The 13,530-nt window shown below is 40.2% G+C and overlaps 1 long non-coding RNA gene across 3 annotated transcripts in view; it reads right to left on the bottom strand.

Moving 5' to 3' along the window:
• Positions 1–264: 264 nt before the first annotated feature.
• The window catches only part of LOC148056733 (uncharacterized), a 108,997-nt gene continuing 95,731 nt past the window's right edge, over positions 265–13,530 (bottom strand). Inside the window, exons 4-6 of one of the 3 annotated variants that reach the window (XR_015702703.1) lie at positions 6,799–6,942; positions 4,547–4,600; positions 265–348 (exon numbers count right to left, since the gene is read on the bottom strand). This is a non-coding gene — a long non-coding RNA (uncharacterized LOC148056733). Of the gene's footprint in view, positions 349–4,546; positions 4,601–6,194; positions 6,943–10,898; positions 10,976–13,530 lie in introns of those variants that run through there. The other 2 variants (XR_015702704.1, XR_015702705.1) reach the window with 2 other exon arrangements.

Genomic DNA, 13,530 nt, shown 5'->3' with positions numbered 1-13,530 from the left:
ACATACTACTGATAGGAGATTTTTAGACTTTTTGTAGACATTTGGATGTGGGGATTTGTTATAACTTTGGGACAGATTTTATCAGGAAGTAATTTGGCTTAAGGAACCTGTTCTCCAGCACTCTAATAGCTATAGCTGCACGACAGATTAAGTAGCACACGGGAAAATCAAGATTGCGGTTTTTAAGGTGGTTTTGCTATACTACTAATGATCCTTACCCATCAACTTCGCCAGTACAAATAAGAATGTGGTAAAGCAAGGCCAGGTGTATAATGACAGAGACAAACGAGACAGAGGCTTCGTGAACGCGGTGCTGTCACAGTACAGAATCGACTTGACGTTCTTCCCCTAACAGACAGAAAGCACGTTTTTCAGTTAAAAGACTGAAAATAGACAGAAAAGGCAGTAGTTACGTACAATATGCAGATTACTGAGGAATGTTGATTAAAGCATTTTACCCCACTTATTATGCGTACGCTATTCAGAATTCATGGATTTTTGAGAACTCAGGCTAATTTTACCATAATGATCTTCTTAAAGATGGCGGTTAATTGAGAAATATAATGCTTACCAGTACTTTGGGGGCTGCAGTTACACGATGAAAAATGAAATACCCAGTAATTCAGATTTTTAGATACTGAACTCATTTCACAGAAAAGAAAGCTTGCATATTTAGCAGGAAGCCATCAAAATTCAAAATAGAAACCAGCTTGAAATAAATGATGTCTTATTTTAGTGAGCAAATTTTGTTTAATTGCACTTTGAATGGAATTCAGCTTTTAATGGAAGATAAAGTTTTCAGTGAGCAATGCATAATAAAAAGCACAGCACAAACACGGCACAATAAAGAACATTCCCACTATACGTATACTCGACCTAGAGCATGATGATTCAAAGATATCGCTTACCCTTACTAAATCAGGGGAATGTTTTGACATGAAATCCGAGCTGAATGCTTCTCTGAAGGACGTTCAAATCCTTCTATAATACTTAAACTGAATTCACCATGATGCTAGTCCCATTCTGGGCTTATACACTGAAACCAAACAGCTATTTTAATTATTCAATATAAAAAAGTATTTCAGAGCGCTGGGGCCCTTTGGAGTGGTATTCTACCACAGGTAACAAATTCAGCCAGAGGAACTCAATCCTCTCAGCTCTCTAGATTGCCACAGAGAGGAAAACCAGAAGTTTTCAGGCCTTCTTATGGGAAAACTCTGCCTGGCTGCCATTCTTCCCAGCTCGCTCCCTGCTAAGAAACGGCTGATCTGTCAGAGCGTCAAGATGAGCTGATTGAGCAATCCCAGGGCAAGGATTACGGCCCGGTATCTCTAGTCCACTTACTTCAGCAACATTTCTTTCCCCGCTTTCACATGAGCTATTTACCATGTTCTGTTCTTTTGTTTGTTTGTTTTGAAGTTTGTTGTCTTTCCTCATTAGAGACATTTGCATTCCTAGGGAAATGTGCACCTGATTTGCATATTTGTTAAATCCAGGAATATAAACAGTCTTGAGCATTAGTACACTGACAGAGCGTCATGATGTAAATAATGCAAGAGCGTCTCACATATCTCTCGGGGTAATTTGTACAAGTGCTCTAAGTTGTGGCATTGTTAAGAAAATTATTTTGATGCGAGCCAAAAAGAGACAGAGTTACAAGTAAAAACATGTTCGCTTATAATTTTGTCCAACTTATTACAGAGAAAAGAACTAAAGGGGTGAGGGGAAAAAGATATTAAAAGTCAAGTGAGAAATGTAAAGAAATAGATTTAAAATTCCCATTGCCTTGTGAATACTGCTGTGCAACTGCCAGATTTGCAGAGATGCCTCTGGAGGGCATAACAGCCTAACCACAAGAAATCCCGTTGAGTCACAACATTTTGAAGAGCTGAGCGTACACCACTTGAATCCATCTAAGACTTTCTTTGAACTCTAGAGTTTTACACAATTGCCATGTAATTCTCCTTTCAATGGAGAAGAACATACTAAACATTAAAAGGAGTTTTTCACAACTTCTCAGCCCGTATTGCCATCAGCTACGCTGCACAGAGCATTAGGTTTTCACAAAGACCAAACCCAGTCTTTTTGTAGCAATTTTAAGTTGTAGTTGTTACGGCATGAGTTCAAAAAAGCTTCAGTTATGTTATTATCTCTTCTATTATGTAAGCTACATAGAAACTATGAAGTGCCCTCAAATTGAAAGACGGTAACGCTTAGCTTTAAAGAGACAATTATCTATGGCATCGACTGACCTAACGTCTTTCCTTGTTACATACGTAATGCTGTTCCTGAAATGTTTTTGTACTCTGGAAGTCAAATCACACCTTGATTCCCAGAGCTCTGCCTCCCGGCCCTCCCCACAAATGGCATGCAGCTTTAGAGATCGCTTTCTTAATGGAAAGACAAATCCTTTCCCCTTCTTTTTGTGTCTCCTGCTGTTTTCATTTGAATACAGGAAGAGCACTACCAAAGCACAGCCTACCAAATATTTATTTGTAGATGAAGAAGCTGCCGAGAAACATTTCATTCAGATAAGAGCAACAAGGCAGATGGGTGACTTCAGTTTACTCTCAAGCATGTCTGCTATTTTTGGAGATGTGTCAGATACTCTCACAGGGTAAAGGGCAAAAAGTTAATTCTCTTTTTCCCCCAAACTGAAGATTTCAGCCTGAGAATATTCATGGGTGAGATGGAAACCACGCACACAGCTGTACCGCTGCTGCTGGATGCACAAGCTAGCGGAGCAGATGCCCAGGGGCCCAGTGGCACAAGGTCTGACTCGTCTTCCACAAACGCAGGGAGCTACTCCTCCAACGGAGCTGGGAGCCAGACACGGAATAAAAAGGAATCAAAGTTCCAGGTCATGCCTATAACCGAGGCGGTGAGATAGCACATTATTCAATCACTGCTTGTTACAGAAACGCTTAAAACCTGTGTCCGTACACGGTGATACTGTACAATTATTGTAGGAAACAAAAGCATTAGCCTGGATATGAGTCATGAATGGGAACATTTTTTCCCCGCCAAAGCTTAGAAAATTGTCTTTAATATGCAACCAACAACATTATTTGACCTTTAGAGGTTGAAATTGTGTAAGTCATGTTACCAGAGTCCCTGTTTTGAAAACCTCCTCCTATCTTAGCTATACTTAAAAGAACGGGGTGTTAAAGAAAGTTAACTCAATATACTCTTACAAGATAAAAAGCATGCTTACTTTTTCATAAAGCACTAAACATTATAACTTTATGTAGTATCTATTGATATAAAGAAGCACATAATCATTATTGCTGATTATAGAACTCTGCAAAAAATGTCTTTATTTTGTATTTATTACCCCTGCAAAAATAGGAGTAATTTTAAAGTCAGATACTGGTAGAAATATACTGATAATATATTTATATTATAAACACAATAATGCAATTTTGGCTTTGAATTAACATCTCAATTTCAGTATTTTGAATAAAATGTGTAAAGTGAAAAACAGAATATGGTTGCTCAGAAGATTAATCAAAAATAGAAGCCAACTTGAAAAAAGAAAAACAACAAAACAGCAAACCAGGTATGGCTTAAAAATAGGTTTGTCGTCTATTTTTTCCACCAAAATCTTTAAATCAAGTTAAATATGAAATGCGACAGATGAAACAACCCAAAAATACACAGAATGTAGTACTTCTTGTGTTGCTACTGATACAATAGACTACAGCACTTTCAAGCCTTTGCTCATGAGATCCTTACCCTATCCTGATTTGAATAGCACGCTAACTTTTCTCTCTCTCTCTCTCTTTCTTTTTTTAAAGCCCAAGGACGTACTGGGAATCAGGGTATTATGTAATTTTCCCAAATAGGAAGATTTCCATGACAAAGGCAGACAACTTAGCAGAGCGCTATGTGAAATACAAAGCTGATGGCTGAAGGTGGGAGAAGGCCAAGGCTGAAGCAGACAGTCTACTCACATCTTCATCTTCCCATACCGCTTGCTTAGTCTGCTGCGAGGTGGCTGTGGCACCAGCAAAGGAGCCGGCAAGGGAACAGGAGTTCACAGTGGTAGGTGTGGGGCTGGAACAAGTTGTCTTGGATTAAACGGGCTACAGGCTGCTAATGGAAACAGCAGAAGGCCAGGACAAACAAAGGAATACCTTTGCCTTGGAACAAATCTTGAGAAATGGCGCTAAGGAATTCAAAGTACTGCGTTACAGCAATATCCTCTCATTGGGAAATCACTCAGTATTAAGCTAAACTATATGTAGAAGTAACAGTGAGATAACGTATTAATGCTATCCCAGCATCCATCTCCTCTCAGGTATTACACAGCAAGACTACTACATTTTCCAGATTTTCATTACTTCATCTTCAAAACCACTGTGTATGTCAAAGCTCTCGTGCCAAGGATAATTAATTACTTATGTCTGACCTAATTGTGATTGTGTGTGATTTTTGGAATGGGGTTAATTACACAGACAAGCTATTCTCTTATGTTTTCAACCTTGTGACTTGCCCAGGCACCCAATCTAAATTTCAAATGATCAAACATAACCTGGATACTTACAAAGCTGAAAGAAACAGACAATTTGTAGTTGCCAGTCTTCATCATTTTGCTTGTCTGGGAAAAAAAAAAAAAATCTACCACTTAAATAATATTTATGCCACTCGGCACACATAGAAAGTACAAACAGCCTGCAGCTGCAAGCAAATCAGTCTCTTCGGATACAGTTTGCTTCATAAAGCTAGTTTGCCATTACATGCATGTAATGAATAATTTCACGTTGAGAGTTTATCATCTATAAGAACACACTTAACCTTCATGTTCCTATTTAAGTTACTAAGCGCTAGCTCCGTTTATGTACACACATGCGTCTAACATTTCCTCTCGATACTTTCCCCCTCTATGCTCTAGCATTTTTTGCTTTCCAGGAGATTTTCACCATTTCTAGTTTTGCTCAAAATTTTATAAAGGCAAGGGGCATTTATAAGGCAGATTTACAGAGCTTGCAGTCAGGTGGATTTCTGCCTGTGTGTCAGCTGAATGTATTTGCTTAGGATAGTGTCTATATAGTTGATAGCTGCAGCCAGATAACAACAGAAAAGTAATAGCACTAGGAGGCGTATGAGCAACCTAGGGAAGTTATGTCTATTTAATGGGAACGGCTTGTCCCCTGTGCAATTTTTAAAGCATAATATACAAAACAATGAGTCATTGGTTGAGAAAGCAGCCAGCTCTGTTGCAGAACAGCTTCAGAAAAGCTGTTATCACCTCAGTAAGAGAGGTGAACCAGAAAGCTGGAACATTGACTCAGCAAATTAACGCATGAGCACATGTTGCCACAGATGCTGGAATTCTGAAGACTGATTTTCAGCTACGGTTATGAAATACAGAATTTCAGAAGCATTACCTTGTAGGTTACAGAGAGCCAAAAGTAAATTATTGCTTACTAAAAAGCAACGGTGGCTCCAGAGCTAGATTATACAATGTCGATTTTCATTACTAGTTGTCCTAAAAGTAATTTGAATGTTAATGAGAAAGCAAGTGAGTTCTCAAAATCAGTAGGAATTCTGTTGTCCACTTGCAAAAGTGGATACTACAGAAGTCAGTGACAGCATTCTCTGCTAAGATTTCCAACACTACAAATATTAATTACGCCTTACATTACCCATGAAATCACACGTGATTAGGGAGGTCAGCATGCTCTGGTGTATGTATAAGATGTAGAGTTGAGAATGTTTTGTATTAAATTTTTCTTTTAATGTTAGCATCTGCTGATGTTGTTGCCACAGTAGAAACAATACACTCCATTTCATGTTTTACATGAAAGTCTTGAATTTTTCCATACATTATTATACTGCATGCAGGAATGCGCACGTTTGATAGAAACGTTTCTAGAAATCCAGCCCCAATTTCCTTATATATACTGTGCTTAAATTCCTATCGCTTTGTTTTGAATTCTTTCCTTGTAAGAGAAACTTAATTTATTAGAAAAGAGATCGACACCACAAGCAACACGAGCATCATGGTTTACTGTGAAAACGGACAAAAGCACTGCAACAGTTCTTTATCATTGCTCACTCTCCCAAAATGACAACTTTATATAACACTAAGAAGAGCTGACTGCCTTCTATCCTGTCGTACTGACAGCTTTTGGCATAGGCAATTATGACTCAATTTAAAAAACCCAAGAGAGAGCATTTGCGCGTGAACACTAGAGATGGGCCAGCTCTTTTTTAATCAGCTATTAAGCATAACAAAATGGCATTTGAGTTCTGTCTGGTCATTGTTCACCTTCCAGATTATCTGAAAAACAGCTAGCAGGCAAATGAGGAAAGTTCAAAAAGTGAAAATAGAGCAGAGAAGCAGCAGAGTGAGAAAGACCGAGAAGCAGCGGTGATTGCAAACAGTAGTGGAGAATGGTTAATATTGTAAATCTTTTCATGACAGAATGCTTATTCTAGATGAAGTAGCACTTGCTTTCACTAGAAACAGCCATTTATTTTTCATGCATCTTTCCAAATAGGATAAACTGGAGGAGGGAAGTTGGTAAATGTTTTCTGCATAATAATTCAGGCATTGTGTGACAGCATATTTCTCACCAGCTTCCCAACCTATTCTACATCCCACAGACTAAACAGTTAGAAGCCTGTCATATTGATAAAACCAGAAATACTAAGGTTGATCATCCCCAAATCAAATGATTTGTGACCAAACCAACCAGAGCTGTAGCAATTATTTTTCCCTATGGGAACAAATTTTCATGTTTTACTCCTAAACCACAATAATTAGCTGCCAGGAGCAATACTCCCTGTTACCGATGGGCGAGTCTTTCAGTCCTGGGGTACGCAGGCAGGCAAAGGGAGCGCGTGTGCTAATTGTCACCGCTCCTTGCGTTTTCCTTATCAATCATCTGGCTTCTGACTAAATAGCTAGCGGGGCTTCTGACGTCAGTTATACTCCTAAAAGAAAAAAGATTAATGTCAGTATTTCAGTTCTTCTGTGGTAATAAGTGAAGTATCTGTAGACCCTGAGACTCCTCTTCCACCATCTCCAAATACATCCTTCTCCAGTCCTGGGGCTAGGGCAAGATCTGCAGAACGGCACTACACTGCTTTCTAAAGGGAAAACATGAAGCTGTGATGAGAAATGAGACTTGCTTCCCTAACAAACATCTGTCAAGTGTCGTGCAACTAAGCACCACGCAGCCGCTCGCTCACCCTTCCCCCCAATGGGATGGGGGAGAGAATCAGGTGGGGAAAAAAAAAAAAGTAAAACCTGCAGGTTGAGATGAAGACAATTTATAGGACAGCAGAGGAAGAACAAAAATAATAATGATAAAAGAATATACAAAACAAGTGATGCACAATGCAACTGCTCGCCACCCGATGCCCAGCCCATCCCTGAGCAGCAATCGCTGCCCCCTGGCCAACTCCCCCAGTTTCTATACTGGGCATGACACCACACGGCATGGAATAGCCCTCTGGCCAGTCTGGGCCAGCTGTCCTGGCTGTGCCCTCTCCCACCTTCTTGTGCACCGGGCAGAGCACGGGAAGCTGGAAAGTCCTTGACTGGTGTGAGCACTACTTAGCAACAACTAAAACGACAGCGTGTTACCAACATTATCCTCATACTAAATCCAAAACACAGCACTATTCCAGCTACTAGGAAGAAAATCAACGCTATCCCAGCTGAAACCAGGACACCAAGCCCTCCAACAGTCTTTCCTGGAAATAGATTGTTCTTTCGCAGTCAGCTAAAAGCAAAATAAGAAAAGCAACCTATTCTTCCGTTGAATATCAAGGTTGCAATTCAATCTTCCACTGCCATTAGCTGACCAAGATATTTCATAACAGCCACTATTAAGCTCAGGTCTGATGTCGCCTTCACTTTAGGAAACGACTGCACCCAGAAGACGCACGGAGCTTCGCTGACCCATTCCCCGCCCCGTAGCTGTAACTCGGGCCCCAACGATTCAACAGAGCAGACAGCGAATGCTGGTACTAAAGCTGCTCGAGTTTTTGCTGCCACTGAAACTGTCACCACAAAGTGTCACTGGGATGAGAAGACATTTTGTAGTCTGTCTGACACAGGGGCGCTTTCAGTAGCTTTTTCATCTTTAGAAGGTGACAGCTAAAGAACAGCACTGCAGAATTTACAGTATTTAAAAAAAATTGAAAAGCGTTTTAATTCACTATGCACACGCTTGTGCTGCTGACATCAGTACGTACTTGGGACAAGTTGCTTTGGAAACACAAAGAGAGCCGACAGCCCTTGGCGTGCCAGTTCTCCGTAGCTCAGACAGTGCCTAGCGTCAGAAATTCTGTGGGTTTTATCAAAATAAATGCAGATAGCACAACTGGTCATAGCTCCTGTTATTAACGTATATTACTCTTGTTGCACTTTCCCTCCTCTGCCTCATAAATACATTAGTCGTTCTGGAAACATTCGCAGGCCAGTTCACGGCAAATCCTACAATCTAGGCTTTCTTTCAGAAATTTAGGCCTTTGCTCTACACTTCCTAGACAGGTTACCCACTGACTTCTGTGATCTTCAACTAATTTTCCTAAATATTAAGAATATGCTTGCTTCCTTTTATCAGATATAAATACAAATTTATTAATGTTGATATATTAAATAAATATTAATACTAGATTCACACAAAAAGTTTTTAAAACGCACCTAAAACTAAGTATGGCTTAACGGAGATACTGAAGAGTTACATCTTCCTATACCATATGCTTACGCTAGGTACTGCCATTGCTGGACACCTAGTTACTTAGGTACTCCTGTTTGAATAGCCCTTCAGGCACCTGTGGGATGACCTCTCTGTTAGAGGATTACCTCGTTTGGACCTGCCAGCAGCAATCAGAAGATGAACGACCCAGTGTCCCAGCTGCAGAAGCGCGTCTGTGCCTTGCAGAACGTGACACGTATTTCGGCCAGCATTTCTGAATGCATTCATTAGCCCTGGATTGTAGAAACTCACGATTTATATTGCCAGGATTCCTGAGCATCTACAGCAATAAGCTTATTTAAGCCCTCATTCCAGCTTAATTCCATCCTCTTACTTCTAAGTGCACTTTTTTCTCTGAAGTCAAAGCAAAATCTCAAGACAAAAATCAAATTCAATCAAGGCTAAGCCAGAGAAAACAAATATGTTGGGGGAAGAGGATGGGAGTTTGCCTAGTTATTTCTTTCTCAAAGAGTCAGAGGGTAAAACTAATTTTTCCTCGTCCAAACTTTTTGCTGATACCAGCTTATCACAGCTGTAACGGCTTATCACAGAGAATCAGTAGCCTAGAACAGCCAAAGATCTGGCTCAGCCCGTCGCAGACAGCACTTGTGGATGCCGTTTGTGTTACGCATGTCTGTGTATCGTTTTTCAGGCTTGGCAGTTGAATTCTACCTCCAGGTCTGAACTGAGAAATCTGCATTATCCTGAAACTGAGAATATCTCTGTTCTGCTCCTTTAAGTATTGATTTGTTTATTATACAACTACTCTAAAAAAAGTCGGTACCTTAGTAAGACATTAAAAATAATGTGTTTTTAAAATTATTTTAAAATTATTAATGTTAATCAGAAGTATTGGTATTTTTTCTGTGACTTGAAGACCATCCCATGATTTCCTCTGTTACTGGCAAGTGACAAGGGGATTCTTCTGAAGAAGGGAGATGAGATGTCATATGTAATAGAGAAAAATAATCCACCTCTGACTTTTCAAAATCTGCTAGACATTTAAAAGCTCTTGAGGATGACTGAGGACATAACCACATATTCTGAGGAAGACACATACATGGACAGAAAGGATTAGTAATAGGATGATAAATAAAAAAAAAAAAGGATTTAAAAAGTAGTAAAATTCGTAACAGCTGTAAAAATGAAAACTATCATTTCTTTGGCATGTCTAACTGAACCTAGGCATCTTAGCTTACTGAATATCACCAAACAGCTCTAGAACTTAAGAGTAAGCACTTTGTGGGGAGCAGGGGACTGTCCGCACCGGTAACGCGTTGACACGAAAGGCGGTGGCAGAGGCTGAAATCAGCAGCGCTTGCTGGAAGGTCCGGCAGGCCACTCACACCCTGAAGAGGCCCGCCCCAGCAGAACCCGCGTTTAGTCAGCTGCCCCAGTCTAAACACTTGGCCTGCAATCCGAGGCAGGTTACTGACAGAATGCTTTCAGAAGCATGCACGGCACATTCTTCTGTCTGAACAGGGCGAGAGTGTGCCAATAATAGCAATTACAGGGTCTTTTGCCTTTGTTATCTTCCAGGTCAGTAGTAACGCAGCTAGAAAAAAAAACCGCAAGCGTCCACCTATCTCAAGACAAACTACATACACACATGTAAATTAAGAGCTTTACAGATTTATGAGTATATGAGTAATCTTTATTTCCAGACAAAGCACTTACGGATGAGCCAGCTTTGCAATCTAAAACCCAGTAAGTAAGCATAATTGAATGCCCAGTCATACCTGTAGTCAACAAACACTTTGCTATTAGGATAAAGATTGATAAATACTTTAGGACACGCTGTACCCTATATTTTGGCAGCTATCCCCTGTCTTGACATGCTAATTATAAAAGATGCCATTGTCATCCTACAAACCACAGGGCAGACGTGAAGAAGGAATACCCATCCTGAAAGAAATATTCAAATAACATTTAAAAAAACCCCAAAGGTCTTTTGCTGGAAGATGTTAGAATGACACATCTAGTACGTTGCAGAAATTAACACAGTTTTGTGTTCAGAAGTTTTACGATCAAATCTCACAACACAGTTTTCCCTGAACCTGCAAGAACAAGACCTTTTGCATCACTGAAGATTACGTGGTTAGTACTGGTCTATTTTATTTTCTTTTATTTATGCTAAAAATGCATTAAATAATGCAAGAATAGTATGCTGAAATGGCTTACCTTATGTGCCATTTTTCTTTTTGTCAGAAATCTACTCTTCTGCACTCTTGGAGCATTTTGCTTGCTTTTGCTTTGCCCTGCAAAGATATTTTTCTAAGCAATTAAATCAGTTGCAACTGATAGACCTGAACAAAGTGAGCATTCTTCAGTTTGCTAGAAGCTGAAGTGATATAAGCAATAGAAAGCTGCAAGAAGGGGCAGCTCGCATTCATGAAGACAAATCCCATGCTGACAGAAACCTCTCCGACTCCACTAAGTCTTCTGTTCTCATTTGCACAGTTTTTCAACATAAATGAAGAAAAATTCTTCTGACAAAATTATCTATAGTTAAAGTTACTATTTATATTTATGTGCATTGTTAATTCTACACATTACGTAAAGTATCTTTACCTACTATATGCTGAAAAATGTATCACCGTACCATAATGCAGTTATAATCAAAACTTCAACTGTTAAAAACTATTCTTTTCAAACTATGTTCCATTGAAATGAAACTGTCCTTTTTGTTCTGGGTTCTGTGCGCTTGTGTTTCAGTGAAAGGTGAGTTGATAACACCACTTTGTATCTGGGATCACTCACATTAGAAAGTGACTTTTTCCACAGGGTAATGGGGTGACGCCAGGCGTGTAGTGCCCAAAAAGGATTATACAAATCCAAAATCATTTATCTGGTGGTGGCGAGAGAAGAAAGGTGCAGTTCATCCACGGAGGAAAGCACAGGACGTTCTGATTTTGCATCTTTTTATAAACCTCTGATCAATATTTCTCCCTAAAATGCTGATCAACTCTAGTATTTGGGACTTCACATAGAAACATGCCCTATGATCCTCTTTGGGTAATGAGATACACGCTTTTTGAGGAGCAGCTGCTAGCATAGTTCCATGGTGGCCAGAAAATAACAACACAATACTTTCTTCAGTTTTAACTGTTTAGCTCGGTTATACAAAATAATTCCATGAGGTATGTTGTGCCGTCTTCTCTGATTTAAGGATCCAGTCTTCAAAAGAGGAAAGCTCAAAGAGAAGTAAATGAATTTGGATTCAGATAGACATTCTTGCAACAAATGTTCATGCTGCTGTCCTCAGAGTGTTGTCATAAGCTCTTGCCCTATGCCCTGTCTTTAGAGATTCTTGTCTTACTCTCAGCAACCCAGTTTTGAGTGTGTTAGCATAGCAGTGCGTTGTGAACGCGATTCCGTCATGTTTCACCCTCTCTCCACCAAAGAGGGGAGAAAAAATAAAAAGCCCTCACACTAAATTGTACTTCTAGAACATGCCAGTCACAGGAAGCACCCTGAGCTCTGAAAAATCACACCACGGCGGTGATAAGCAAGGTTTCATTGGCTTCTTTTCCTTCACAAACATTGGTTAGAGACTCCTTATCAGATGACACGTGGGGAAAAATTCTGCCCTCAGCCATTATCTCAAAGTGAAAATATGTCAAGGAAGATTCACCTGGCCAGCTTCTCTGCAGGAACATGCAGGACAGGATGAAGCATGCCCCACAGGAGCCATCCTGCAGCGCTCCTACAAGTCTTCAGCAGCGTTTCAGTCTGGATATGGAACTTCTTCAAGTGAACGCACCTCCCACGTCCCTGAAGCTGCAGCTTTGCAAGCCTCTAACTACAAGGCTGGTAACATAATGAGCTCCCTGCAGACTTCTTCCTAACGCATGCAAAAGGACGTGCAAAATATAAAGTAATATTGCTAATTAGGCAGAAAAAGGCCCTGTAATTCTAGTCCCTCAAGCAGCTGGGCTGTTCCCTTCCACTGAGGGCATCGAGATGACCTTGTCCCTGTAACGCTTAGCCCTACTGCGGAAAAACTGCAGTGCACAAACGCTTACATAGCTTTCTGAAACTCAACTTTTAATGCTGCTGGGAGACCAATGTCTTTTTACAGGAACATTCTCTCTATCTATGGATGCAAGCTTTCCAACAAGTGGCCAGCTCATTTATCGACCATTGTATTGATGGCTTAATAGCAGAAACAGAAAACAAAGATGAACAAGCGTCGCACACGTAGCTGTTTCCTGTAGCACATTGACTAAAGAATGGTCATCGATGATGGCCAATCTACAAAATCAAGTTACTACTACAATCCCCAATGATCATCTCTTTCCCTGAAATTCTTAGCGTTTTATAATTTAACCTACCTTGTGCTGTCAGGGTTACCTTTAATAAATGAGGCTTATTTCAAGCCATCCTACGTCTTATGCTGAAATATTAATTAAGAAAGGCTTATTAAAAATCAGAGTCACCATCCATAATTGAATCATCCTGAATGAACAGAGACTGGGCAGGGAATAACAACCTATAATAAATACAACTTAATTGTTGCAGAACATTGAGAGCTTCCTGGAAGTTTTGAGAGAAAACAGTTTCTCTGGAAATGTCAATACAATGAAGTCCAAACTTCCCACAGAAACAGAAATCTCTGAAGATGGACTGTGCACTAAGGTGCTGTCACAACAGCCCAGCAGGGTGGTTCTGTGGGATAAGAGAGACTTCAGCTTCCTTTCTGGGGCAACTGACTTGGATGTCATCCTTCTGTATTAAACGGCAGGGTTCCTAACACCCTACCTGTTCTGGGCCAGGAACCTGTACATCTGTCCGGGCTCAGTTATCTTTATTC

This window comes from Nipponia nippon, unplaced genomic scaffold (genome assembly GCF_047370975.1).
Source record: "Nipponia nippon isolate SJK-2023a ecotype South Korea unplaced genomic scaffold, ASM4737097v1 scaffold_12, whole genome shotgun sequence".
Taxonomy (NCBI): Eukaryota; Metazoa; Chordata; class Aves; order Pelecaniformes; family Threskiornithidae; genus Nipponia; species Nipponia nippon.
The sequence above is the reverse complement of the archived record's forward strand: the minus strand, read 5'-3'. Positions and strand labels throughout refer to the sequence as shown.